The sequence below is a fragment of the Protopterus annectens genome, chromosome 1.part2, assembly GCF_019279795.1.
Source record: "Protopterus annectens isolate FY-2018-M chromosome 1.part2, PAN1.0, whole genome shotgun sequence".
NCBI lineage: Eukaryota > Metazoa > Chordata > Ceratodontiformes > Protopteridae > Protopterus > Protopterus annectens.
Window position 1 is genome coordinate 429,953,327 of NC_056727.1, and position 27,252 is coordinate 429,980,578.

Consider the following 27,252-nt stretch of genomic DNA (forward strand, 5'->3'; position numbering starts at 1 on the left):
AAGGCCAACTGGGGATATCATGGGGATTTCACAGGCATCAGCATCCAGGGTACTCCACCAGTTCATGGATGCCATGTTACCACATGCCAATGAGTACATATACTTCCTCCGAACGCAGGAGGAGTTGGCCAGCAATATGCATCTCTTCCACTGTGTGGCAGACTACCCGGAGGTACTGGATGTAATAGACTGCACGCACATACACATCAAGACACCACCCAGTGAGCAGGGTAGGTGCTACATAAACCACAAGGGATACCCCTCCATCAACTGCCAGGTCATGTGCAATGCCCAGGGCATTATCATGGATGTGTGTGCTGGCAGCCCTGGAAGCTATCATGACTCCCACATCTGGCATGCCTCACAGCTGTATTAGGTATTTACCAGGGGGGACATCCCATATGGCCACCTGGTGGGGGATGCTGACTATGCACTGGAACTGTGGATGATGACTCCCATCAGAAATGCACACACACCCATGCAAGAACGCCATAATGAGGCACACGCAGAAACCAGAATCATCATAGAGCATGTGTTTGGGATGCTGAAATCACGGTTGCATTGCTTGGACATATCTGGTGGAGCCTTGCAGTACTCTCCAGGAATGTGTGCCTACATCTTCATAGTATGTGCCATGCTACACAATATGATCCTGCAGAAACAGCTGCAGCAGGGACAGAATGGTGAAGGCCCTCACAGCCCACCACCATTGCCAAGGGCCCCACAGACACAGAGGGACTCAGACCATGAACCCCCTGTGCCAGCCCCAGTAGGCAGATGAAGGCGTGCCCAGTATGCCCATGCCTTGGCGAAGAGGGAACATATAGCACACACACTGACAGTGTAGGCACCTATGGACTGACACCCTTCTCCACCTGCACACACAGCAAACATGGATGGCACACACACACATGACTGCCAGTAAATTGTCATGTATAGGTGGTCTACTGTGTGCATCCTACATAGGCAGCCCTCAACTATTGTACACACAACTGCCATTGGCACAAGGTAAGTCAATATCTAAACAGTAAATTAAGCTATCAACATGTGTCAATACTGTATGTATAGGTTCATAGGTACATAGGTAGGACGATGCCTAACTGCCCAAGGCCATTCATAAGCATAGCCAAAATGTGTCTGCTGTTGCCACCCCATTGATTATCTAACTGTCCCTCTGTGGAGCAGAGCCAATTGCAGGATCCCTGGGGTGTATCCACTGTTCCCCATCCACTCTGCAAGGATTCCCTGGAGTGTTAGTGAGGGACTCCATATAATGTAATCAGGGATGTAGTTCCAAATCATGGGAAGTACCCGTGACAGGAATCTGTCACTCCAGTGTCTTCCAGTTATGGTTGTGGTAAGGTGTAGCTCATTACAGTGTGTGGCTCACTGTGACTTGGATTCCCATAAGTGGAGCATATCCATAAAGCCTGACTTGGACATGGCTTTGTTGGCCAGCAAATATCATCTCTGGGTAAATGAGATGCCACTGAGTAATGCAACAGTTTATGCAGTCTGGCAGCATAGGACACATGTCTGAGGGCATTATCCCACTATGCGAGGTATGTTCGTGGCCCTTCCAGCTGTCAGATGTGTCTTCCGAGGTACATCCAAAATGGGTTATCATACTTGATGATGGGATTGATGATTGATGAGTGAAGGGGCACAATAACCTATGTCTGTTTAGATGCGGACCCTTAAGTAATCAGATGGCCTACATATATGGATGTCCTAACTACTTCGCAGATATGACTGTCAAAGGAGAGATCACTATGTAATGTAGTCCCCACATACCCGTTACGTCATCTGAATTATAGCGTCTGCCACTCATGTGTTAATATGTGTGTGTGTAGTTTCCCAAAATGGAATGACCATGCAGTATGTGGCCTTTAGCTGGAGGCCATCACTCTGACACCCTGTGTTGGTCTATGTGAGGCCCCTTGAAGGACGTCTGTGACAGCTGCACTGTCAGTTATTTCTCCCAGTCTGCAGTAATCACCAAACACGTCCTGCTGTAGTCCACCTGTGTTAGCTTGTACCTCTGAGAAGTATATGGCAAACAGTAGGGGTCCCAGGACTGAGTGTGTGGGACACCAGTTGTGTCTGGTCAAGAGTTGGACCTGGAGGCTGCTAGGCTTACCATGTGGGTTCTGTGTGTAATCCTGTTGGCAAACCAACCTGTGATGTATGGGTGTATGTACTGGCTGGAGAGTGTAGAAATAATACCTGAGTGGGGAATGGTGTCAAAACCCTTGGCAAGGTCCACGTAGTATGTGTGAACTACCACACCCCACACATAAAATCTAGGTGACTGTAAGATGTCAAACTGGTTCAGTAGACATGATCTGCACTCAGTCGAGCTGACCTGGGTTGGGTCAAGTGTCTGGAGGTTACCATTGTCTATGTTAATGAGTGCCATGAGGATGCGCTCCATAGCCATGCAGATCAAGCTACTCAGGCTTATGGGGTGGTAGTTACCATGGTCAGTTGAATAACTGTTGCCATATGCCAGTGAATGGCCATGTAGCCTGTGTAGAGGCTAATGTTAAATTGCTATATTAGAGGGGGGGGGGGGTTCACTTTGTCTTGTAGTGTCTGCAGGATACAGTCTGGGACACCATCTGCCTCCACTGATGCTCTGTCATGCCGTTTGAAAGGGCCATTACCACCTGTATGTCTCAGATGTCTGGGATACTGTACGTTTTGGGTATTTTTGTGGGCCCAGTAGGGGGTGAAGCTTGCTCCGAATGTATCATCAAGTGTGTAGGGTCAGTATATTCAGTGCAATATTGCACCAGTACAGTGCAAATCTGTGTGTTACTGCTTACATTCTTGACATAGCCAAAGAAGCCTTTGTGGTCATATTCCGAATCCATGCCTATTTACCTGTGGATGTCAGCCTTGGATGATTACATGAGTAACATAAGTATCTTGCTAATACTGGTCATGGACTTCTGCATGTCTTGAGATTTGCTGTTGTTCTGGACTACTGTCCTACTTCTGTTGTATAGCCTGTATAATGCAGGGGTTCAGCAGACTGGTGTCCTTGTGTAGGAGTAGTGAGTCCTTGTTTATCATTGATGGCATGAACCATACATCTTTGTAGGTGCTGATAGAGTGCATTTGTAATTCTGTCTGTATCTTGAGCAGTGTCATCCCTGAGTATGGGGGCTGTGAACCCACCTACCTCTGTCATTAGTACTGTGAATTTAGCTGTAGGAAAGGTATTCACTGTGTGTTCCTTGGGTGGGGGAGATGGTTGGGAGTGGAAATTATCAGTGAATAGTACATGGTCAGATCTAAACAGTGACTGGTTTACCTCTGCTGTAGTGCACCTTCTGCACATGTCAGTGATTACCACTTCTAGTATGTTTTCACCTCTCGTTAGTCCATCTACCAACTGATACAGGCCATATGAGGTGATAAATCCAAGGAAGTGCTGGGCCTGGAAGTGAATACTCGAGTAGGTTATCCAGTTAAGTGTAGGGTAGCCGACACTGACCAATAACATGGTGTCTGGTAGGACTGTCATGTTTACCACTGTCTCCAGATAGTTGTAGTGGTGCTCCTGGGTCATGGAGGGTTATCTGTAGCAGCTCACAGTTTGCATTGCAGTCGTGGCTGATGTTAGCTGCACATGGAGGATCAAAGAGGTATCATGCTGCCCCACTAACTTGGAGGTGTAGGTATCCCCGATGAATATGGATACACCCCCTCCATGTCTGTGCCAGTCCATGTTCAGTGGCTGAAATGTGTGTTATGGGTTGTAGTCTGGTGGTGCCAGTGTGCTCACAGGAGCCTTATACAGGTCCCAATCACAGAACAGATGAAGATGTTGTCCATACTGAGGGGTGCTGTGAGTGCGTGCATGTTGTGAGTACTACCCCTAGTGTTGAGTAGCCTAACCCTCACTGGTTCCGCTATTGTGCAGTTCATGGAGGTGAGATTCACCTTTGAGACCTGCCTAAAAATGGCACCATGGGGGCACCAATAGCCTTGCCCAGCATTCCAAAGCCTTAAGCAAGTTGGTATGGCATTGTTGCAGGTATGTATCCCATCTGTGCTTGTGTCCCATCTTTCCTGTAGGTAACCTACTGGTAAGCAATACAAAGCCAGAAACCTATACATGTCCACTAGCTTCCAAGATAGGCTTTTGGAGTGATTATGTATCAGTAATCTGTATGCTACTGCTGTACTTAACTGTTGTCTGACTACATGGTGATTTTACACTGTATATTGTGATCAGAAAACTCTGTATAATCACATATGATTTTGGAGATGGCCTGCACTGTAGAGGTTCACAGATAGGTAGTAGGCTATCTGCCCAATGGCATTTAGAAGCATAGCTACAGTGTGGTGGCTTTACCTGCACCATTGATGAAGTAACTGAGCCTCTGTCAAGCATAGCCAATGAAGTGATTCCAGGCAGAGTTGCTGGAAGCTGTTGAAGAGTGGGGTGCTGTAGGGTGATAGGGGCACATAGTGATCTCAAAAGGGCATGTTAACATGACAAACCAACAGCATTCAATTTCCACAACAGGTCTTGCAGCTGTAAAACTGGAGTGGCTCCCCAACACCTTGGCTGTATGTGTCTGGGACACATGATCCCAGGTGTGTATATACTGTTGGCCAGTCACACATCAAGGTTTCCCCTGAAGTGTGTCAGTGAGGGGCTATGCCAAATGTAGTTAGGATGTTAATGTATAGTCTCTCAATTCATGTGTCATGTCGGTATTTCGAGAAGCTCACTGGATGTGGGTGGCTCCGCCTGTTGTGTAGCTAAGCTTACACATAGGATTCATGGACATAGGAAATAGGCAGAAGGAATGTTAAGGTCAATAGTGTAATGGCTACAGCATTTGCATAATATCTGTGCAGTCCTGGTTCAAATCCCAATAAAGTCAGGGATGACTTACATGTTACATAGTATACCTTAACCACAGCTTGCATATATAGGTAGTATTCCACAGAATAATAAACATTTGGAACACACAACTGCTGAAATGTGCGTTAATCACCCTTGCACTACCTGTGTCTGCTATGAGAGGTAAAATGACCACTGCCAGGATCAGAACATGCAACCATGTACTCAAGCTTCACAATAACCTACCACTAAGCTACTTGAGATGTACCAACAGCAGTTGTGTATTCTGACAGGTTAAAACACAAAAGGGAGGAATGTGTGGAAATAGGACAAACCACCATGTACCCAATGAAAGTTGTATGCTATATATCTATATCTATATCTATATATATATGTGTGTATATATATATATATATATATATATATATATATATATATATATATCTATATATATATATATATATATATATATATATATATATATCTATATATATATATATATATATATATATATCTACCGATCTAAGTCTATAGCAGTATAAGGCTCCACTCTCCAGTAATAATAATAGTAATATATATATATATATATATATATATATATATATATATATATATATATATATATATATATATATCTAGAGAGAGAGAGAGAGAGAGAGAGATATATGTCGATATATGGGGATATACATATATATGTAGATATATAGATAGGTTAACAACATCTACATAACCATGGAGGTACATATAAATGGGATACCTACCAAATACCAAATGCTTGACATACTGATGCGCATAATCATGAGGCTTAAAGACCGAAAGACCACAGTACTGAAACACCAGAAGCGCGAGGTTTAAAATCACGATGTTAAGGGTCATTTACTTAGTGCTTCTGGTGTTACAGTTCAGGTAGGTTACTGTGTGTAAGTGTGTTTCTGAGGGCTGTAGTGTGTGTTCTGAGTGTGGTGTGTGTTCCTGGAGGACTGTAATGTGTGGGTGTGGGTTGCTTTGTGTGTCTGTTTGAGCAATCTCGGAGGTAGATTATTAAAGAAGGGGGGGTGTGGGGGGCACAGCCACCCACATGGGGGGTGTAGGGGGCTTGCCCACCTGCTCATACGTAGCGTAGGATGGTTTGTTTGGATGTGGTGGGTAGCAGTGTGCCTGTGTGTGTGTATGTGTGTGTGTTCCATGTTTGTGTTACTTTTGCTAGTTTGACTGTTGCTGCTGCTAATGTGGGGTATGGGAGTTTGGGCCCGGTATTGTGGGCGTCGGAATTGTGTGTGTTCGGGATTCTGTAAGTATTCCTTATACACCGGTTGAAGTGTTCATATATGAGTATAACATGGACCATAGCAATCACACATTCCACCACGACCAAACTTTATAAACAAAGGATATGGAGAGTATATGCCTATACACTATTACAAGTATGTGCTATAGACATGAGCCAAAGATAGGGTTGCCACCTGTCCCACTTTACGACGGACAGTCCCTCTTTGGGTGGTTGTGTCCTGACCAAAAATATTAAAAATGGCAAATGTCCTGAGATTGTATGACATAATTATGTCCCATATGTAATGCAATAGTTGCATAAAATAGTTATTTTTTTATCTAAAATACCAACATGTTACAAGAAACAGGATAAGCAACTAAACTGCTACAAGAATAAGCTTATATTTAAGGAAAAAAGGAAAGTTATATCCTTTGTACTGACCATGGGTTTCTGTTGGCCTGTAAAATCTGAGGTGTGTCCCGAAAATGTCCCACTTTGGCCATTTGAAAAGGTGGCAACCCTAGCCAAAGAGGGTCAGTCACCAACCACAACCCCAGTGACTGCAGACACCTATGACGGAAATACATAGACAGCTTTCATGTAGCAACACTTTATTACATTCCGATGTGTTGCTGAAAGGATTCAAGGACTAACATCACCTTAATGAATCAGCCTGCAATTACCATAGTATTAGTCCACTAAAGGATAGGTGTTCAAATAGGGAAGGAACCCTCACACACATATCGATTATGTATAAAAGCAGTTCCTACACACCTGCATCTGCTATGTACACCCATCAACATCTCTCCCACACCCAAACCAATTACAATACAAATGTAATAACATCACAAATCAATCACTCACTGTATGACATCTGCAGAAGCCTTAACATACCTTGTCAGAGAGACGCTAACATGGCCCTATGTGAAATAGTTGTTGTTATACAATGGAACAGCTGCTGATGTTACAAGGTTTGTTTGCACTAATCCCATTTCAGAGGGTTGTGTGTACACCAGGAAGTGTTACCAATTACTGATTAACAGCACAGTATGATACACTTGTACACCAAACCAAAGAGGTCTGGTGAGCACACTGTAAACCACCTAACATTTCATGCATAGCCATACAGTCTTGAGCTGCCCAAACATCCTTGCCAGACTGAAACATCTGCAGACGAATCAGGTACAAACAAACCCTGCATAAGTAGCAATGTTCTAAAATATAACAACTGTACTCACATGTAGAACAACATCTTCTAGCCATTACACACAATCCATGGGAGTCATGAAGCTAATATATCTCTGTCTGTCTCCATATAGCTGTTGAAATACATCACAAACAACACATTCAGGCCGTCTTCCTTGAAAGTAAGGCAAAGGGACAACGTCCAAGTGGAGTACTCAGTTATACACCACTGTTGCCATGGTATTGGCTAATGGAGTAGCTGCACAGCTGATGTGCATCTAATTAACTACTTTGGAACACCAATTGGTGGTCAGGATAGCACGTTACCGATATTTAACTATAAAAGGATTGCTTATCACACATTCAAACCATCTGTATATACCAGCAGAATGTTACAAAGAAGATTGAAACACAAACTGAAAAGGATTGAAATAACAATCAACAACACCTCGGGTTACTAGTAAGGTATGTAGAACACTCAGTATGTCTGTGTATGTAGTACCTGTTCTGTAATAATTAAAGTGTATGCAATGCATATAGTAGAAACAGTTATCTTGTAGTGATGTATTATTGAGCATAGTAACGCTTGTAGTATTTATGTGTGTACTGCTGTAGGTCACAAGGCAAACACTGCATACACCACAAGGGATGCTATATAAGGGCTTTGAACCCAATAATTCCTCACCAGCCACTGTCAGTGGCAGGGTTGGTCCAACAAGTATGTGCTATAACAGGGGATAGTATATGTTGATATCTTGTAACAGTAGGCATATGTATGGGTGTATTACTGAGAATAACATGTCAAAGGTTGGCCTGCTGTGCAATTATGATTTGCATTGTAGGATATTGTGCCAATAACTGTGTAATATACAGTATTGTAGGCAGATATGTATTATATTTTACATAGCATTACTTTTATGTTAGGCAAACATTGGTTATGTCTATTGGCATTTACAATACACAATAACAGGATACATATGACTTGTAGTCACCCGATAGTTTATCAGCATGATAGCAAAGTAAAATGGAAGAGCTAGTTAACTATCTATGCACATAAGACATGTAATAAGTTCAAAGGTACTAGGCTGTCTGCCCAAGGGTATTTATAAGCCTAGCTAGAGTGTGTTGGCTTCTGCCACCCCCTTAGGTTAGTTCCCTGTGCCTCTGAACAGCAGAGCCATTAGTTCCCTGTGCCTCTGTCCAGCAGAGCCACTGCAGTGATCCCCGGGGTACATGTCTGTCTCCCGTCCACACATCAAGGTTTCTCTTGAAGAGTGCTAGGGAGGGGCCCTGCCTGATGTACTTTGGAATCATGTTCCAAAGCATGGGGAGTCTCCAGGTCAGGAATCTATCCCTCCAGCATGTCCTAGTTATCGTTGTGGTCAGATGTATATCCCTAGAGCATGTGGCTCTCAGGGGCTTTTGTTTAGGTGGAGCATATCCAGCAATACTGGGTTAGACATGGGCCTTGTATGTCAAGCAGAGATCACCTGTGAGTATGTGGTATGCAACCAAGTACAGCTGGAGTTTCTTTAATTGGGCTGCATAGGTCATCTGTTTGAGGTCAGTAATCCTCATGGTGTGGTACTGTTGTGGTCTTTCAAGCTGTTGCAGTTGTCTGGTAAGGTACATCCCAAATGGAGTGTTGTATCCTTTAATGGGTCTAATAAGTCATGAGTAGAGAGGCACAATGGCCTCCTTTGTTCTGGATGTGAACCCATTTGAGATTAGGGGGGCCACATAGAAGAATATTCTAACCACCTTGGCATTATGGTTATCCAAGGAGAGATTGCTCTCTACTTGGGTTCCCAGATCCCTTATTACCTTTTCTGTATGTAGGGGGACTAGCACCTATGTGGTATTCCGCGGGTAATTTGTTTTATTCAAAGGGGATGACTATGCACTTTTTGGCATTCAGCTTGAGGCCATGATATTGACACCAGGTAGATGTCTCTGCGTGACCCTTCTGGAGGGTGTCTGTATCAGCTGGGGAAACAATTATGGCCCCTAGTTTGCAGTCATCTGCAAACCTTTTCAGCCAAAGTCCTCCTGTGCTTGCCTGTACCTCAGAGAAGTATATACCGAACATGAGGGGTCCTAGGACTGAGCCCTGGGGGCACTTGTAACTGGTTTACAGTTGGACCTAGGGTATGCAACCCCCACTGTGTAGGTTCTGTCCATGAGCCACTTTGCAAACCATATCATGATGTAGGGATTAATGTTCAGGTGGATGGGTATGTCGATAATACCAGAATGGGGAATGGTGTTGAAAGCCTTTGAGAGATCAAAGTAGGCTGTGTGGACCTCCTTACCCTCATCTAATGCCTTGGTAACTGTCTCAAAGAAGTCCACCAAGTTTAGGAGGCATGGTCTGCCCTTAACAAAGCCAAACTGGGAGGGGTCAAAGGTTTGGAGGTATCCAATGTCTCTGTGAGTGAGATCTATGATGATGTGCTCCATAGCCTTGCAGACCAGGCTAGTCAGGCTTATAGGGCAATAGGTCTCGTGGTCCATTGTGGTGCCACCTTTGTGGAGTGGGATAACTGTTGCTGTGCACCATTCAGGGGGCACAAACCCTGATGCAAAGTTATTATTGAACATGGTGCATAGGTGGGAAGCCAGTTCATTTTGAAGTTTGTGTAAAACGCAGCCTGGGATGTTTTCCGGTCCCATGGATGCTGTGATATTGGCTTTAGAGAGTACAGCTTTTACCTGCATAGTTGTGATTACAGGGACTCTTCATTCTTCCTGTATAGATATGGGCCCTTTAGGGGGTGAGAGGGTTGAAAGGTAGCACTGAACCTGTCTGCCAGGATGTTGGCAATATCAGTTGGTTCTGTAATGTTCATGCCTTTGTGCTGTAACTCAGAGCAGATCTGGGTGTTGGCATCGAGATATTTGACATAGCTATAGAATGCTTTGTGGTTGTCCTTGGAATTAGTGCTGGTTTTGTTTCTGTAGCTAGCTTTGGAGGATCTTATAAGGGATCTCAGCTTCTTACTGAGGCTGACCAGGGAGCTCCTCCACTCATGGGATTGTACTCTCTTTTGCAACAGTTTCTTCCTTCTGTTGTACAGTTTGTTTATGGCAGGGGACCACCAGATTGACTTTCTTATTTTTGGAGGATAGCGTCTTGGTTCTGTTTGAGATAGCACGATCCATGCACTCGTGTAAGTGCTTATAGAATGCATTTGTGTAGGATTCAGCAGTTGTAACTGTATTGTTCATCTGCATGGGTGTCATGAACTTCACCACTTGTGTCTTAAGAAGCATGAAGTTGGCTTTGTAGAAATATTATAATGGGGGGTGGGGGTGGGATGAGGATATCAAGGGTGTTTAGCTTATGGTCGGATCAGACCAACGAGGAGTTGACTTCAGGTGTGGAACACCGGTCACTCATGTCTAGGTCTAGGATATTGTTGCCACTGGTGGGTGTGTGGTTAAGTTGATCCAGGGCATTGGAGTTTATGAATTCCAGAAAGCATTGAGCAAATGAGTTGGTACTTGAGTAGTTTTCCCAGTTAATGGTGGGATATGTGAAGTTGCCCATTAGTAGGGTGTTTGGTTGAACCCCAGTAATTTCCAGTACATCAAGAAAAGAGGAGTGGGAATCTTGGGGCATGGTGGAAGATCTGTAGTAAGCTACGATTTGGATTGCAGTTTAGCCCAGTGGTAGTTGCACTCGGATAACCTCAGATGCATTGTGCTAAGCAACTAGCCTGGAGGGGTGGATATCCTTAATGAATATGGACACACCTCTGCCTCGGGTGTTTCGGTCCAGGTTACATGGCCGAAAAGTGTTGTATGAGTTATAGCCCGGGTAGTGCAGGGGTGCTCTCTGGAGCCTTGAACCAGGTCTCAGTCACTGCACAGATATCAATGTTCTCCATTACAAGGAGTGCCTCGAGTGAGTGCATTTTGAGATTTAGACTTTCCAGCATTGAGTAGCATTACCCTCAGTTTGTGCTTGCCTCTTCCTGTTATGGTGGTGAATATGTTATTTGAACCTTGCCTAAAGAGGGCACTATAGGGGCAGTAAGAGCCTTAGCCAGTATCTGGAATCCCAGGGGTGACAGGTGCAGGCCATCTGTGGCAAAGCATTGTGGTCTGTCGACCATGTCATCCCAAGCAGACAGATACTGGATCCCCTTAGAATGACACCAGAAGCTTAGCCAATTGTTGAAGTCAATCATTTTGCCCTCATACTGCGGTATCATTTTGGGCAATGGCAGAATGCTACTCAGGGCTAGGGTCATACCTGCCTGGGCTACAGGATCAGAGAGCTCTTTCATGTCTCTTTTCATGTAGTCCAGGGAGGTGCATCTCAGGTCATTCACACCAACATGGACAATGACAGAGTCATATTTGTACTTGTTGTGGAGTGACCTGAGTGCATGGGTTATGTGGCGGATCTTGGTACCCGACAGTCAGCTGACAGTAACCTTCTCCTTGTTTAGCCTGGTGAGTGGGACATCAGAGTCCCTGACTATAGAGTCACCTATGACTAGTGTGTTGGGTAGTTGATTTGCCTTATTGGCTGTGGTTGAGTGGCACACTGAGTCTGTGGGCTATGTGCCATTGGGGTTGTGTTGGAGGATGGAGGCTGCTTGCGTTTCTGCTTTGGAGGTCTCTGTTGCTTAGACAGATTATTGTTGAGAGCCTCTGCAAATGTTTTTGTGTTACTATGTGTGGATTATGGTGGTGTAAATTTAGTGAGACTATGTGATGAGTGTGGTGTGGTGCAAATGTTTACCTTCTCCACATGACTGTCAGGTTCAGTCTTGGTTGGAGAGAGCTTTACCTCCAGTTTGGCTAGATAAGTGTATCTCTCTCAGGTTGGAGTGTTGGGTGGTAGGTGGAGAGGATTGTCTGTGTACATGAGGCAATTTCTACATTGCCTCAAGATGTCCAGATTCATCAGATAGACAGGAGAGAACACTGGGACCTGACCCTTGGACATGCCTGAATATAAAACTATTTTCCCCTAGGTAAGTGAGGAAAGTGAGTACAAGAGCTGTTTTACTCCAAGCAAGTGAGAAAAGTACGTACAAAAACTGTTTACCTCTAGGTAATGAGGAAGACTGAGTGCTATAGTAATTAGTAACTTAAGTAGTGCTTACAAGTTCTGAACAAGTGCTGAGCATGAATAAGCAATCCAGATAGGGTCTTGGATAACATAAACACACTGCCCCCCCAATAAGTACACAATCATATATCCATGTAGACTACAGAGCCCCTGTAACCACAACTATGCCGGTACAAGCTGCACTCAGGCTGCATGGGACCTGTCCACATCCCAGGTTGTATCATACACATATGGAAAAACAAGTTGCTCTCCACATACACATCATGTAAAACATAGCTTCATCTCAGGCTGTGTATACATTGAATGGTGCACACCAACAGGTATCACAACCCACAAAGGGGGAGACACCACTGATAATGGGAAGTACTGCACTACTACCCTGCTGAGTCTGGTCTGAAAGGCTATGAACCTTGATCAACTTATTTGATGTCAGCAATACAGATGTAGATGACAGTAAGGTTGATTTCACACTGCATATCATAACCTTGCCAGGTCATAGGACATCATCACCCATACTGTGTTCCAACTACACTCAGTATACTAGATGTACATTCCTATGTCACAGGAGTGTTTTGCAACGGGACTGCTGGCAGAACCAACACTACAGAAGGTGTCTGAATAATACATGCACATCACAGCAGTGCCAACTACAGTAAGACAGGGTTAATTCATTGTACTCCCCTTCATTGTAGTCTATACCACACAGACTAACAGAAAGCATCTGCCTATTGAAGTATGCAAATTATGACCTAGGAGCAATAGCTGACTCAGAGTGTTGTGAACAACATACAGAAGGGGTTTTGTGGGTGAGGTGTGCGACATATGGGCACAATCTGACAGCTACATATTGCATTGTCACCCCTTTGTTAATAACCCTGTACCCATGAACTACCACCAAGGCAGCGGTCAACATAATGGACACTGTGTGTAAGGGATGCAGCTGGGCAGTTGTCTTTTCTGTGATAGTTACATCACCACACCTGTCAGGTAGTCATATGTGGCAAACCTAATCATGACAAGGTGCCATCCATGAATATAGAGATCATTGTCCAGCCATACTTAACACTAAGGTGACCCATATCAGATCACATATTTCCTTTAAGGGGTATTGGCCATGTGCAGATGGCCTACACCGGTCATCCCGATCCCCATCTCCACTATGTAGCATGATGCCTATCCTGAATAAAGCCATGTCCAACCCAGTGATGTTGGACATGCTACATTTACACATCCTGATCTCAAACACATATTTCATGGACATCCACCTTCCTAGTACTAGAATCACCACATGCTGGACAGATCCTTGTCCCATACACTTTACGTTCTCCTGCCATACTATGCATTCCTGTCCAGCAAAGCTGCACATTGCCCCCCTCTCAGACATGGTGTGATGACTGCATGGTAAATGTATCATTAACCCTGTGGATCAGTTATGTGGCACTGCTCTACCTGGCCTCAGAAACCCACCTGTCGGCTACAGCTAGGTAACCTTTCATCCTAGATTCATACATGGCCCAGGGCATCTAGCCTACTAGTTGACTTTGACTGTACATGCGATAGTTGATATCCATCCCTGCAAATATCATCTGCCTAGCCAATGTCCCATGTGTATCACGGTTTACTATCGAAATTGCAATCACCCATCGTCGAATGTACACACTGTCGACTCCTTTATGCGAAAGCTGTAATGTCGAGTCCTCAAGATATCGAACTAAAACACTGAACGTCGACATTTCCGACCGCTACACCACAAAACAAGTGCTACCATGGGTCCAACGGGGGGCAAGATTTTGCATTTCGGAATATCGGTGTTCGACATCCCAACAGTCGCTATTCAGAGTTCACGTTAGTGGTTTCAACGATGGGCGCTAGCAATTTCGATAGTAAACCGTGTATCACATGTGCAACACCGGTGATACATGGCAGGATGTTGAACTGCTGTACAGTGCCGTGTAGATTTATATGGCAAAACACATACATGTAAAACCTTCCATGAGCAAGTTTTCAGGGTCACAGGTCATGTCCGTTAAGGCAGTGTAAGTCTTTATATGTGACATATACTCAGCATCAAGGTCAACTGCATTAATGTGGACACATCCAGCCATGTGCTGATAGGTAAGAACACCAGTACAGGCAAACAGACATGCCTACATCAAGACAGCATCCACATGGAGTATGAGCAATGTAATCAGGTGACACACCCACATATATGGTGATAATATCCAATTACCATTGAGTGTCAAATGTGTGTGACACAAACATGTCAGGGTGTCAGTGTCATGTAGATTTGCAAAGACAACTATTTAATCATAATAAATGTGATACACGTGTATATTCAGCTGTAGCCCTGTACATCTCTCTGAGTTACTGTGACCTGTCGCCATCATTATGTCTTCCAGATATGCTGCGTGCAAGGCTACCACCTTATATCTGCTTGAAAGATGAGGCCCTCATCCCATACCTACATGACAATCATGATGTCCTGTTTGGCCATGTGCCACAGGATGCACAGCAGCAGGATGCCCTGTGGAAGGAACTTTGCAGGAGGGCTAATGATGTGGATGACCACAACCGCACAAACCAGCAGGTGCGCAGACACTGTACAGACCTCATTAGATGGGCAAAACAGCGTGCAAATGCAATCACCAGGGAACAAGGTGCAACAGGTAGTGGGCCACCAACCCAGCCCCCACTCACACATACCGAGGAGCTACTGGCCAACATGGGGGCATCTGCAGAACAACATCCACAAGCCTTAGCCGATATAGTGGAGGTGGGTGTCTCTCAACCACAGAGCCTGGAGTTGCCTGGTAAGTCACTACTGCACCTATAACAACTATATTCCATATAGTTACATGTATCACTGCACAATATGTAATGTAACATCATATGCAAGGCATGTATACAAACATGCCACATACTATAGTATGTTACTCTGTGTATGCACACATGTGCATACTCCATAGTATAGTCTATTGTACTGGTGTATGTGTTAACATGCACATTGCACCCTGTAGCTATCATACAGGCATGGATAATGATCATACTGCTGTTACTCCTATTTAGGTACCTCTGGCATTCTGCAGCAGCCCATTGCAGGTGAGACTGTTATTATTTATCAGGCATGTTAATGCACAGATCTATCTGCCATGTGGCCATTTACCACATGTACACATAATGTGTGGTCCTGTCACAATATACAGGTTGGACCTGTAATGCATCACAATGGCTACCCATGTGCAATACTTGCAAACTATGTGAAACACTGACATGAAACCTCACAAACTGTCATTGTCAGCTGTGTGGACAGCTGTGCATACAATGGTGGAGGTGCTGTTCACTGTAGGGACATGTACTACAGATCAGAACTACACATGTGGGGAATACAAACAGTACTACACAGTGATCTGGAGTATGGCTCGCTCACAGGATTCACCAGTGTGGATCATACTCCTGCTATGAATGTCACACAATGTGATGTGCTATCTGACATGTCCATGACATCTAGTGGGCTGGCTGCAACACTGCCTAACTATCCAGAAAAACATATCCCAAATACTAAACATAACACCCTTTGTCTGCATAACCCTGTCGTCAGTGAAGCATATAACATCTATGGGTGTATGTCATATGGGACAACACAGACATGTGAAATAGATGCCCGTCACAATCATTTGGCCAACACATGTACACACATGGCCATGGAGGATGGCCAGAGATATGAAGCAACACACACAGTAGACGTGATGTGCTTGTGTGCACACCCTGTCGTACATTAGCTCCACATGGTCCAACTATGGTCTTTGTGTAATGGTTATATTGAAGATGTGGAACACTAGACATCCTACAGGCCTGTGCACATCTTGTGTAGGCGTGACATCAATTCACCACATAAGATATGTTAAACATCTTGAGTGCATCACGACATGACAGCAGTCACCTGTACAGTATCCACATCAGCTCACAGATACAGTACATTCCCCTTGCTGGTGTCGGACATCAATGTCATTCTTGCTCCTCATGTATGTGTGTGTGTGTGTGTGTGTGTGTGTGTGTGTGTGGTACACAGATGTCATGTGGGACATGGTGTACCGACGAGTTTGCCATATCTGGCCATAGTTGTCAGGCAGCAACAATATGGTTGCAGATGTGCAGGTGTGTCATCCGTATACCCTTCAGTGACCTGTGTCACACATTCCACATCATGGGTAATGAGGAAGATTGAGTGCTTTAGTAATTAGTAGCTTACGTAGTGCTTACAAGTTCTGAACAAATGCTGAGCATGAATAAGCAATCCAAATAGGGTCTTGGATAACATAAACACACTGCGACCCAATAGGTACACAATCATATATCCAGGTACACTACAGAGCCCCTGTAACCACAACTATGCAGGTACAAGCTGCACTCAGGCTGCACGGGACCTGTCCACATCCCAGGTTGTATCATACACATATGGCAAAACAAGTTGCTCTCCACATACACAACATGTAAAACATAGCTTCATGCCAGACTGTGTGCACACTGAATGGTGCACACCAACAGGTATCACAACCCACGAAGGGGGAGACACCACTGAAAATGGGAAGTACTGCACTATTACCCTGCTGAGTCAGGTCTAATTGCATGTGCCAGTGGATGTCAGTGTTTGCAGTTAGTGTCCCATATGTAAATGTGGACTACTCACAGGTATGTATGAAAATACTAGCATGCACCTTGTAGCGTGCACATCACAGTTAGAATGTCCCACGTTCCAAACATGCCTACTTATCCAAGAGTGTGATAGCTGTGTATTAAGCTACTATGGCTACAGACGTGACATCCATAATGGGTGACATCACAGGTACAGTTACATGGAATGGTGAGGTAAGAGAGCGGTCTAGCTGATAACAAGGGTAGAGGCCAGTGGGAAGTGTGATGCCTCATTGGGAAGCAGTAATACACGTTCCCATGACAGAATGCAAACACACAACTGCACCCAGACACTCAGGTATTGACACACATGTATTCAGTGACAGTAACACACCCACACACTCACGGATTCACCGACGCAGTAACACACACTCACACACACAGTTGCTAGTGTTGAGGTGAGGACCCCTGCCTATGTGCAAATCATCATTACAGTACTGTGCACCTACATGACATACCACAGAGAATACACATGTACAGGTAGTCAGTATGGCCTAAGATCGGGGACATCAACACGGATAGTAGATTGCATTGCTTGGATGGGGGGAGGGGTCTTATCAGTTCACTATGGTGAAGCCAGACAGCCATACATACACACACACACACACACACACACACACACACACACACACACACACACACTGTGGCATTCACTATTGAATACACCTATGTCACGCACATACAGAAACCTCACATGTGAGAGATACACATCCCTGCCTATGTCCTGCTTTCTACATTCCAGTCTGCACAGATGTCTACAACAGTGTACAGGAGAGTGAGTAACAACTGAGATGTATTCCCTACCATACGTGACATAATATGGACACACACTCAACCACACATGCCAGTACTGTGAATCAAACACTTGCCTATCTCATGATATGTATGACAGACAGCAGCATTGCATGCATATAAAGTGTACTGATGCTTCCTTTGGCAACTGTGCTGATATATGCACATAGGAGGTCTTAAATGTTACCGGTATCAAGTGATTTACCTTCGGTGCCACCCTGACCGCTGTCTATGTTGTGTGTGTTGCCCTTCAATTAACAAAACCATTGCTTAGCGGTTACACAGGTTATTGTAGGACCACTTGTGAAACACCTGTGAGCTGTCCTCAGCAAACATCCATCTGCAAAGATACCCCACTACTTAGTTATGTCCACACATCTGTCCATACCTGAAGTACATCTTTCCGCACTTTCAGCATATCACCATATACTGTTGGCAATGTTGAGGCTGCATTGCAACTGCATGATGCACTAAGACACATGTCACCTGCATACATCAGCAACTGCACACGCATGGTATCTGAATGCACACCACTACATGTACATGTGTGTAGGTCCTACAATCCAGTCATTTGGGCATGTTTGTAGGCATTGCAATTGGTGGACATGTGTAATGATGTACATGACACATGGACTGTTGTATGATATGATAGGTGCAATGGGTGATCAGTACAGGGGGAATTTTACCTCTGTCAACATTGATATCACACCTTATGTACTGTTAGCATTCAGCAGTCATGGACCTACATTCCATGTGCAATTGTGTAATGGCTGTAGCCACCTGCCTGCACAAAGAACAATAACAGCTATGCTATTTACATATATGTTGTATGTGTGTGGCATGTACATATCCAGGGCAGGTACATGTATGCCATATCCAAACATGAGGGTGTTTACTGTTGTACAGCAACAGTCATCTGTTAATGCTGTAAATAACTGAGGGGCCCTGGTATGTGTACAGATGACTTGGTTAGAGACAATGGTATCATTGCATTGCATAACACATGATGCAACTGTGTCAGTACATGGGTACTCTGCACAGTTGATGTAGAGCTTGGTACAGTCCATTGGTCAAGGGTCACATGGTGGTGTACTATTATATGTCCTACCACATGTATGGATATGTGTTGGTGGTCCGAGGGCATGGTGGTGTCTGAGGGTTACATCCTAGAATGCAGCTTTTGACACTGTGTCCTGCACCCGACTCATCGGTGATGCCTTTTGTGGGAGTACTGCTCAGTACATGTGAGTGGCCTTTATGTATGTGGGAACACCACCACCTGGAGCTATCTGTACCTGTGTTATGGCCCACATGTCTGGTTCTGAGGTATATGGTGGTAGTGCTATTGTGCTCTACAGAGCCTTCAGCCAGATGTTCCTCACTGCACAGATGCCAGTACTCTCCATTGTTGGATCTACAGTGAGCAGCTGTGATTATGGATGCTACACATCTAGCAATGGTTAGCATAAGCACACAATGCAGTTGTCCTCTAGGTGTCAGGGTGTTATACTGTGTTTAGGACATTTGTCTTGGAATGGCACTATATGGGCGAATGTGACTTAGGTATTATCCCCACTCCCTTCAATCATGGATGCATGTGATATGTGACAAAGGCCTGTCTACTTTCAGTCATGTCATCCCAGAATGTCAAACACTGAACTACCTCATAATTACAGCAGGACAGTGGCTCATTGTGTTGGTCAAGCAGTTGCCACTCCTAGCAAGATATCACTGTGAGTGGTAGTATTGTGCTTGGTATAGAATGGTACATCTAAAGTGATGGACAGCAGAAGACGTTGTGTATAAGACTGGTGTCATATATATATAGTGCATTGTTCCTGCTAACAATGACAACTACTAACACCAGACTCCATTACAATGTGTTCTTTACATCTCACTGTAATAGCATGGCCATTGTGGCCTTCCGTGTTTAGAATCAGAGTGCATCCTAGACAGCCCTGTGCTACTAAGTGTATGAGCATGCCCAGTAGAACCTTGTGTAGATGGACACATAGTACATTCCAAACAGCCCTGTGCTACTAAGTGTGTAAGCATGCCCAGTGACACCTTGTGTCAGTTATGTGCTTCTATGTCTATGGGCATGGCCATTGTAACTCTGTATAGTGATAGTAGTCATCCATTCCACAGATGGGCATACTTCAGGTCAGGATGGATTCCTACTTTAAACTCACAGGTTTACAGGTATGTACATCTTAACTGCCAGCATCCCTGTTGATGTCCGCATTCCAAGAAGGTCATAATGACAGCCTTGAAATGTGTAGTCTGTGTGGCATGACTCATAACTATATAGTATTGTAATAGTGATCTGTAGATAGGCAGGTATTCTGTTCCCACCACTGGTGCATGTGTGTGTTTGCCTCCAGCTGCCTGAGGACTGAATAATGCTTTTAGACTGCTCAGACTCCATACAATTCCTATACCCACCTTTGGTAAGGCTGATGATGTCACCCACTTAGAAATACACCTCTGTGAGTGCTGTGATCCAGTAATCTTGGTATCGCATTCTGTAAATGCGTAATGCTGTAATGTGATAAAGTAGTTATGTCGGTGTTCTAATCCCAGCTTGCCAAGTGTGTGTGTGTGTGTGTGTGTGTGTGTGTGTGTGTGTGTGTGTGTGTGTGTGTGTGTGTGTGTGTGTTTGTGTCTGTGTTTGTCCCCGTCTGCCTGAGGACTTAATAATGCTTTTAGACTGCTCACACTCCATACAATTTCTATACCCACCTTTGGCAAGGCTGATGATGTCACCCACCTAGAAATATACCTCTGGGAGTACTGTGACCCAGTAATCTCGGTAGCACGCTCTGTAACTGCGTAATGATGTAATGTGATAAAGTAGTTAGGTCGGTGTTCTAATCCCAGACTTGCCAATTGTGTGTGTGTTTGTTTGACCCTGTCTGCCTGAGAACAAAATAATGCTTTTAGACTGCTCACACTCCATACAATTCCTATACCCATCTTTGGCAAGGCTGATGATGTCACCCACCTAGAAATACACCTCTGGGAGTGCTGTGACCCAGTAATCTCAGTAGCGCATTCTGTAACTGTGTAATGCTGTAGTGTGATAAAGTAGTTAGGTCGGTGTTCTAATCCCAGACTTGCCAAGTGTGTGTGTGTGTGTGTTTCTGCCTGCGTGAGATAAGTACAGTGCTTTTTAGAGTATGCACTCTCTGTACAAATCACATGACTACCTTTGTCAATCCTGCTGTTGTCACCCACCTAGGTATACACCTCTAGGTGTGCTGTAACCCAATATTTGCCATAGCGCATGCCCTAAAACCGTATTGCTGCAGTGTGATACGGTAGGTAGGGGTTCATATACAGGACAGGGCAAGTGTGTGTGTTTGGCTTCCAGAGCCTGTGTAGAGGTGGTTGTTAGTGTCTAACCACTGGACATGTTGGGGAGCAGATTTTGGAGTTTTCCTATATGGTGTCCATTTTATGACACATTTGCCACCTCACGAGGAGTACAGCTGTCAGTCAGCCACGGGACTGTGTTGGCAAACCATACCCCTACATCTGGCAAAAGGCCTGGTGAACAAAGTATGCAACCCTACTAGTACCTGATATGTGTCCTGCACCCATGTGCCATGTACAAACACACTTACCTAGGATATTCCGCTATGTTGCTAGTACCATGAACATTGATAAAAGATAGTAGGCATGGTGTGAATGCAGTGGGCTGCAGAGGACATGGCAGCCTGTACAGCGGTACATTAGGCACATATTTGCAGACATTGTGCCTTCACTATGTTCCCCACTGGATGCCTGCAACATATGTGGTGCCATCAAATGTGATCCACAGAGGCCATACAATGCCGTACACATGTGCCCTGTATGGACCAATGCCACTGACACCAGGGAATACCTGTATCATACTATCAATGCAGGTGCAGGTCGACCTGCTAACTATAAGCAGGTTTCGCCACACCAGGCCAGTATTGGCATATCGGGGGATAACAGTCTGTGTACACAACATGTGCTTGCCAAACCAGGTACACCTGTACATGTCACTGTACAGTATTGTGGGATATGCACATCCCAGGCAATGTCCATGTGAAGGACTATCAAACACAGACATGGCATGCATTGCAAAGCTATGGCCATACACATTAGTAACCAGGATGTCAGGGCAGATCATGCAGTACCCATCTGTGTGGGACATTGCAGACACTACAACCATGTAGCGCACTGCGCACCATTGTCGAGTGATGCAATGTCAAGGATTACCCCTCACCCAGCCTTGTACAGCCATCTTGCACAGCCAACCACTACACACCCATGAAGCAATGCATACATGCATGTCAGTACTGGCACCTTGTGTCTGTGTTTGGGTTATGATGTTCCCAACCACAGTCACTCACAGTATACCCTTACTGGCATACCAACAGATGTCAAACACTTTCACATGCCCTAGCCTATAGAACCTCCAGATATCCCCTGTGGTGCATGTAGTCCTGTGCATTACTGTAGTGTGGCAAACTAAGTAGTTAGGTTGTGTATTTGCGGCCCTGGCAAAGAGTGTCAATGCAAGTCCATTAGAGAGTATGATTGTGGTGACAATGGCATCCATTCACATGGACAGCCATGTGTGCCACAACTAATGTATGTCTACTATATCTCTGTTGCAGATGTCTCTCACCTACACACATATATGTTCCTACAGCACAGCAACATGTCGGCTTTGTGGCACATGTAGTAACGTCATGCACATGTAATAGTAATGACTAGTCAGTCAGGGGTTTGACCCCTGTACTGTTAGGCATGTGGCAGACGATGCTTAGGGTTAAGTCTCCAAGCCCTTCTCTGGTGTTCTTTGCCTGTCCCACCCACACACTCTCTGGTGGATGTGGAAGTGTATACATGCTCAGCAGCATGTGTATTGTAAATGATGGACATGACCAGGTGATGGCCTCTGCATCTATTGCAGTCCTCCTCTAGCTGATTGCATGTGGAACAGCTGTAATGGTATTCCCATAGCCATTTGCATGATAGACACAGTACACTATCTAGGAAAAACATGTTGGCATTTGACATGACAGTTGCTGCGAGTGGTACCTAGATGTGGTGTTCTGAAACGGCATCACAGATGATATCTGGATGTACCTCAAACATCATACACAGTGGGAAATAGCCTAAAGACAGGAGGGTAATGTGCCACACATGACTACAGCATGTAAGTGTAGCTATGCTGCATTGAGATTGTGAGGGACCCCCATCTGTAGGGCCATCTGTGAACTGGTCAGTGTGTGGAACCATTTGTTTCCTGTGTTACACACTGAACACACCTCTGTGCACAGCAGGAGCATAGTGTGAGGATTGCAGACAGTACATGATGATAGGGATGTGTTACTGCCATCGCATCCCTGACCGGACATATGTCACATGAAACAGTGGTATGACAGACACTGTTTGGTGTTCCCAGTGACAAGCCAATAATGGGCAACTGTTTATAGCTGCGGTCACATGGCTACTACACATTGTACAGATGGCATGCAGTATATATGCATGTGTTGTGCTCCCCCTGCAAATGTATACCATCTGTTGTGTTGGGTTGATGGTGATAGCTATGCATACTGTTGTAGGTAATCCTGTATGCTGCTGTCTATCACTAAGCCATATGTGGATTTAAACTGCAATACCATAGGCTGAATGGGTTGGAATGTCCTGGCAGAACCTCCTCTCCCACTTCAGCTGACCATAGCACCGGGCACTAGCACATCTGGGGCCCAGCCTTGGACATCAACTTCTGCTGGCTCTGCACCACCATCTGGTGGTACCACCACTGAGGATGGGGCATGTCTCCCCTGGGAGCAGGACCAGACAGGTACATGTCTGCTGTTGTGCGGTCTCAGATGTGTTGTGTTGGGGGCTCACTAAGGGGTTCCCGAAGCCAGATACACAAGCTCAAGGGCAGAGTATCACATTTACAGAGTGATGCTGGCCCTCCTGGACAGCCCCCAGCACTACCTCCTCTGCAGCTGTTTAGGTGCAGTGGCGGCTGCCCATGGCTGGGACCTCCATCCCACTGTTCCCATGGGTTTGTGAATGTCAAACACTCATCCCGTCTGAGGTGTATCCCCCCACATGTGTCATATACCAACCCTGTATGCTGTCTTGTCTGTGATCCCATCCTACCTATCCTCCACATCCATACCTACTCTCCTTCCCCCACATCCAACTCTCACCCTATGGAAACATAAGGCCAATGAGCTCCTAGGACAACATCTGCCCTAGACATAGCTGTCCATTTCACACACGTGGCCACTGGACACATGTAACCCTTGTAATATGCATCACAACATACTCCTGTTATCCTCACTCCTGTCCCTCAGGTGCACGATCCTGGTATGCACATCACTCCTAAATGGTCTAGGTACACGTAATGAGGATGACCCCATTGTACACACAGCACTACCGGTCCGACTATGGTTACCCCATTTACCTTTATCATGATGATGATGTTGCACACAGCACCTTGCAAGAGTACTGTTCACACATAATGATTGGACAGGTACTGTTGTGTTAATGTACATTACATGCACAGAGTGATGTATACAGCCAATGTACAACTGTTTGCATGTATGAATGACATATGTCTGTCTGAGGGAGTCTTGAGATTACATAGAACAAAACAGCTACATAATACAGGCGTCACTGCTGTTTCCCGTTTCATTTGTTTGTAATGCTTTGTTGCCACATGGTATGTTCCTGATATATCTCTACATATGTATGTACCTATATGCTGGACATAAACACTCACATATACATCTACATGATGGGATACATTCCTATACTGTTGAATGACTGTGCTGTATGATATGTTTGTGGTACTGTCCATTGTCTGTATATCTGCCATGGTGTGTTGGTAAATCACATTAGCTGTGTGTGCAGGGTCCTGGTTCTGAGCCTTGCAGAGGCTGTTTATTTGGTCACAGGGCAGAACAAGGCCACTGGATACAGATGGAGTAAGGCACATTAAAGCAGTTGTGAGCAGGTATGCGTGGGTTTGCGCGGTGTTAAGCAATGCTAACCTCTGGTTACAGCTTCTTACACTTGGTTAGCCTTTACATTGCTTTACCAGTGCAATACTTACATAATAGTAGCCAAACAGGCTTACAACCGCTCGCTCCCACACTTGCAAATGCACCAACATTGGTGCTTGCATCTAACACTCACACCCCTGGGTGGGAGCGAGTACCACAATATTACCTTGTGATGCCTATTACATTGGATTACATGCCTACAGTATCGGGAATGGCTACCCATTAGGCGATGGCATGCCGTTCGACTGTACGGAATCGGCGGCCTGTCCAGTGATTTATTCATATTATTTGTGTGTTCCTCTTACAATCTGCTGCCATCTGGCTGATACATGGTAACCGAGACTCTTCAATACAGACAAGTAATTGGGTTTTGGGACCCACATCCGTCGGCCGAGTCATGCTACCGCATACCTATTATAGGGTCACCACCTTTTCAATTGCCCAAGGTGGGACTTTTATGTAGAAACATCAGATTTTTCAGGGCAAAACATACCCACAGCCAGTACAAAAGAAAGGACTTCACTGTTTTGCCTAGATAAAAATGTATTCTTGTAGCATTATAGTCGCTTATTCTGTTTCTTATAACATTTAGGTGTTTCAGATACAAAATAATTGTTTTATGCAACTACTACTACAGACGACATAGGAAATCTTTGTCCTAAAATCTCAGGACATTTGCAATATTTTCAAATATTTTGCAGGACACAACTGCCCAAAGGGGACTGTCTCTTGGAAAGGTGGACAGGTGGTAACCCTAACCTATTATTCTATCATCTTTCTAAGGTAGTCAGTGGAATATGTGCTTTCTGTCACTATCAGACCTCTCATACGAATGGGGAAGAATGAACACTGAATCAGGGACACTGCATAACAACATCAGGGACACATTTAGAAGTTTGGTGCTATTAACCTGACACATTGACAGACCCAGAGCATATGTATTCATACACATTGTCTGAGGTACATGCTGTTTATGACTCTTACATGTTATCGTTATTCATTACGTGCATTCCACCACCTTTCCTCCTAATATCACTAGTTCTAGGAGGGTTTAGGTGGGACAGAGTTATATTCTTAGTTGTATTCATGGACGCCCCTGGTAATCGGGGACAATTCAATGGTATGGTCCCTATGTGTTCCCCCAATGGTTTATGGACTATCCAGTGGATGTGCTCTTAGGGTTTGGGTGATATGGGCATCTGCTATGCCCACATCGGGATATTACTTACATATATATATATATATATATATATATATATATATAAATATATATCTATACATATATATATATATATATATATATATATAAATATATGTCTATATATTATATATATATATTTATATATATATATATATATATATATATATATATATATATATAGTTCCTATCAGAAGCCTGAGAAACACTATAAGCCTGAAACTCAAAATCCTGAAACCAAAAGCCTGAAAATTCAAAAATCCGAAAATCCAAAAATCCTGAAACTCAAAATCCTGAAAACACAAATAATGCTAATATGTCACTATAAAGACACTAATATCTACCAACTGACCCTGACCCTAACGCTAACCCTAAGGTCCGTCACTATCGCACACTCACCTTACCCGCCCTAACCTAACTCACTTAAACCGCCCCTAACCCCAATATTTGTCACTATTGCATACATGCCTAATAAGCCCTAACCTAACTCACTTAAACCGCCCTAATCCTAACATAAAACCAACCGCACACTTACCTGAACCCAACACATGACCTAACACTACAGGGCTAACAATAGCAAAGCCACAATGATGTCAGCATGTCCATTTTGTGTTTTCAGGATTTTGAGTTTCAGGATTTTGGGTTTTCGGATTTTTAAATTTTCAGGCTTTTGGTTTCAGGATTTTGATTTTCAGGCTTATAGTGTTTCAGGCTTCTGATAGGGAACCATATATATATATATATATATATATATATATATATATATATATATATATATATGTGTGTGTGTGTGTGTGTGTGTGTGTGTGTGTGTGTGTGTGTGTGTCTGTAAACCAATACATTCCCCGCGCATACGCACTTACACATGCGTAATGGTGTTTATATATGCTTCACCTGCATACTAGTGCCTTATTCATTATGACACTGACACTTCACTCCAGTTATCTTGTAATCGGTATTTTGCACATTATACAGCAGACAGATGTCGCAATATGTTCATGTATAGATTACAGATGGTAACTGAAATGTGATACAGTGTGATTCGGTACAAGAATGTCTGTTCGTTAGGGGGTTGCTCTAATGAAACACTATTGCTGTGCT